Source organism: Theropithecus gelada, chromosome 6 (assembly GCF_003255815.1).
Source record: "Theropithecus gelada isolate Dixy chromosome 6, Tgel_1.0, whole genome shotgun sequence".
NCBI lineage: Eukaryota > Metazoa > Chordata > Mammalia > Primates > Cercopithecidae > Theropithecus > Theropithecus gelada.
This window is the reverse complement of record NC_037673.1, coordinates 175,662,640-175,667,108: the sequence shown is the minus strand read 5'-3', so window position 1 is coordinate 175,667,108 and position 4,469 is coordinate 175,662,640. Positions and strand designations below refer to the sequence as shown.

The 4,469-nt window shown below is 45.9% G+C and overlaps 1 pseudogene; it reads left to right on the top strand.

Annotated features, from left to right (window-relative positions):
- The first annotated feature begins 4,021 nt into the window (after positions 1-4,021).
- Positions 4,022-4,187, top strand: LOC112627331 (annotated as a pseudogene).
- Positions 4,188-4,469: the final 282 nt, after the last annotated feature.

The following is a 4,469-nucleotide window of genomic DNA, read 5'->3' as shown; positions in this document are numbered from 1 at the left end:
GAGAGGAATGGACCAGGATGGAGGTGAGCTTGGCAAAGTCTTTCTGGAATCAGCATCCTCCTCCTTCCTCCCAGACTCCAGGCCCCGGGCTCGAGGCACGGTCCATCCCTGTGGAGGACTTCCGTGGATGCTGGTGGGCACAGATGCTAGCCCATCATGTGCTACCCTGGCAAATACTAGGGGGCCAGGGGCCAGGCATCGTTCTCCCTGATGCCAGGGCACCACTCTGAGGAAAGGGAAGGAAGGACAGGTTGGTCTAAATCTACCTGCAGAGTCTGAGTGACCATACATGGGGCCGGGGGCTGACATTTTCTGAGAGGGACTGGATTACATTTTCAGAAATTGGAATCAGAAATTGAAACTGAGCTATAAAAACAATGAGTTACATTTTGCACATGTGACTTTTGAGCCCATGATTTGTGTTTTTCACATTTATACTTGAATGCGAAAGCACCTTGCACAGCATTTGGCATAAAGCCAGTTCCCAGTGATTTCTAGTGGATGCCTTCCTAGCTGTGTACATGGCCCGAGTGCACACTCACACACGATGGAAACAGTCAGGGAGTGGAGAGGGTGCCCTGCTGGTGCTGTCCTGTTATTTTTATTCAGAAGTCTGTTGGCCTTTTACACGTTTGATCCTAGCATGTAAACGATTTTTAGAACCTTCATGTTATGTTACATTCACATTTAATGCTAATTTTTATAACATTAGTGCAAGATGATTGAATTCCTCCCTGGTCAGAAGACCCACGTCTGAATCCTCGATCCCCCATTTGTTAGTTGAAGCCAGCAACTGCACCTCTGAGAGTCGGTGAAAAGGAGGCAATGCCTAGCTCAGGAGGCTGATAGGACGAAGTTGGAGAGGAATGAATGGAAATCTCTTGGGACCCAGGCCTGCCTGATAGTCTCTGGGCAGCTTAAAGTATGTTTTCTGAACGTTAAGGGATTAGCACAGAGCAGGCGTGCGTGCAGATGGGGTGAAATATTACTTCCATTCTTCCATGTGTGAGTCCTAAACACACACCACCTCCCCCCCACACAAACAAACCTACAACACATGCCACACATAACACAGGCACACACACATGCACTGCAGCAACACACACTGCATGCACACAGCACAGAGTGGAACACATACACGTGTACCACCTACCACACTACACAATGCAACACATTCCCATGATATGCATGTACCACGTGCACATATATGACCCACATCACCAACAAACACGCGTGCATCATATGTACACATAATTCATCACATGCACACATGACCCACATGAACACACACATATGCCACACACTGCATGCATGCATGTCTACACCACACATGATACAGGCACATACAAGGTATGTAGACCCTGTGTGCACGCACATTTACACCATGCTACATGCACACACCATGCTCACACATACTTGCACACACATCACTAATACACATATTTCCACACATGTCCATGACCTGCATGCACAAATCATATTGTGCACACACCCCCCATATACTATTAGGTTGGTGCGAAAGTAATCACGGTTTTTGCCATTACTTTCAATAGCAAAAACTGCGATTACTTTTTTGTTTTTTGAGATGGAGTCTCACTCTGTTGCTCAGGCTGGAGTGCAATGGTGTGATCTCGGCTCACTGCAACCTCTGCCTCTGGGGGTCAAGTGATTCTCCTGCCCCAGTCTCCCCAGTAGTTGGGATTACAGGTGTGTGCCACCATTCCCAGCTAATTTTTGTATTTTTAGTAGAGATAGGGTTTCACCATGTTGGCCAGGCTGGTCTTGAACTCCTGACCTCAGGTGATCTGCACACCTCGGCCTCCCAAAGTGCTGGGATTACAGGCGTGAGCCACGATTCCCGGCTAATTTTTGTATTTTTAGTAGAGATGGGGTTTCACCATGTTGGCCAGGCTGGTCTTGAACTCCTGACCTCAGGTGATCTGCACACCTCGGCCTTCAAAGTCCTGGGATTACAGGCGTGAGCCACCGCGCCCAGACGAAAACTGTGATGACTTTTGCACCAACCTAATGCATGTGCACAGGCAAGTTTGGTAAGCAGGCATTGCAATAATTAAAGATGACACGAGGTGGCACCATGACACTTTTACTCAGAAATTGTAATTGCCTATTTTTACACAGTTGTGATTATACTCTATATTAGTAGTTCTCTAAGTGTAGCCAAAACTATTTTCATAGTAATGGTAAGATGTGATTTGCCTTTTCTCATTCTCATTCTCCCATGAGTATACAGTGGAATTTTCCAGAGACGCCGTGATGTGTGACATTGCAACAGATTGAAGGCAAAAGCAGATCTGAGAATCAGCTCAGACATCTACGTAGAGATTTGCCAGCGGAAAACGACGCAATTCACTACTTTTTCAGAAGATATTGTTGCTTCCCATACAAAAGTATTTATTGTTAACATACAACAATGGGTTTGTTGTTTTTTAATTTAAAAAATTGCGCAGGCCGGGCGCGGTGGCTCAAGCCTGTAATCCCAGCACTTTGGGAGGCCGAGACGGGCGGATCACGAGGTCAGGAGATCGAGACCATCCTGGCTAACAGGGTGAAACCCCGTCTCTATTAAAGAAATACAAAAAACTAGCCGGGCGAGGTGGCGGGCGCCTGTAGTCCCAGCTACTCGGGAGGCTGAGGCCGGAGAATGGCGTGAACCCGGGAGGCGGAGCTTGCAGTGAGCTGAGATCCGGCCACTGCACTCCAGCCTGGGCGACAGAGCGAGACTCCGTCTCAAAAAAAAAAAAAAAAAAAATTGCGCAATGTGGATTCTTTTTAAAGCTTATTTTAATTGAAAATGAAATTATTTAATGTGTACAACATGATGTTTTGAAATATGTAGACCCTGTGGAATCATTGCTATTTTAAAATAAGTAAATATTTCAAAATCTCCTCAAATTTAATCTCTATTACAGTAAAATTGATAGATACAATTCACGTAAAGTTCCTTAGGGTCCGCAGGAAATTTTCAGAGTATAAAGCTATCTTGAGAAAAAATATTTAACAATCACTCTTCTATATGGAATCACATGTCCATAAATATATTTGAGGTTAATCATTTTCATTTATTTTAAATGTATAAGGAACCAACAAGAAAAGAGAAAAGAAAAGCACTTGGAATCCTATTGCATGGGGACAAGAGACAATCACGACTGGCATTTCCATGTTTTCTCCTAGTTGTGTTTCAGAGCATCCATTTCCAGGTTAGTGTGTTCCGATTATAGGCTCTGTGTCCTACGCTCTGAATATGAGCCCTGCGTCCTAGGCGCTGGGTATAAGACTTGGGTCCTATGCTTTGGGTATAAGCCCGGGGTCCTAGGCTCTGGGTATAAGCCCGAGTCCTAGGCTCTGGGTATAAGCCCCGGGTCCTAGGCTGTGGGTGTAAACCTTGTGTCCTAGGCTCTGACTATAAACTCCATGTCCTTTCTGGATATAGGCCCCATTTCCTAATCCCTGGGTATAAGCCCTGGGTTCTAGGCCCTGATTATAAGTTCTGTGTCCTTTCTGGGTATAAGCCTTGCGTCCTAGTCTCTGGATAAGCACCATGTCCTAGGCCCTGGTTATAAGCCCCGGGTTCCAGGCCCTGAGTGTAAGTTCTGTGTCCTTTCTAGGTATAAATCTTGTGTCCTAGGCTCTGGGTATATGCCCCAGGTTCTAGGCCGTGGGTATAAGCCCGATGTCCTAGGCTCTGGATATAAGCCCTGGGTTCTTGGTCCTGGATATAAGCCCCATATCCTAGGTCACATACCAGATTGAGAGCCCAGTCAAAGTTCTTTCTCATGGTGTGTCTAGGACGTCAGAAAACCGAGAGATATGGCCAGACTCTGAGCCCCCCGAAAAGGGTTCCCAGAACTTTTGCGAGAGGGAGGCTTTGCCTGCCCAGAGCCCACCGAGTCTTGGAGTCTTAGAGGGCTGCCCAGCTCCTCAGGTAGGCCTGTCTGCACCTCAGCCTCACCCTGGTCTGGGTATCCACCCCATACAGTTATGTTTTTAAAAATTGAGGAATAGCTTTGCACAGTGGCAGTATTGTAGCTGATGAGGTTTATCCAAGGCGCAATTATTGCTAATTGAAAAATTGAGGAATAGTTTAGTAAAACACACAGATCTTAAGTATATAGTTCAATGGTTTTTTACAAATGTCTGTCTGTAGCCAATACCCCAATCAAGGCAGAAAACATTGCCACCATTGTAGAAAATTCCCCCCAATCCCTTTACAGTCTACTCAACTTCCCTTGTCCCCTAATCCCCAAGCAGCCATTATTCTGATTTGTATTCCAGAAAAGTAGTTTTTCTGGATTTTTTTTTTTTTTAAGAGAGTTTTACTCTTGTCACCCAACCTGGAGTGCAGTGGTGTGATCTCAGCTCACTGCAACCTCCACCTCCTAGGTTCAATCAATTCTCCTGCCTCAGCCTCCCAAGTAGCTGGGATTACAGGCATGGGCCACTACGCCTGA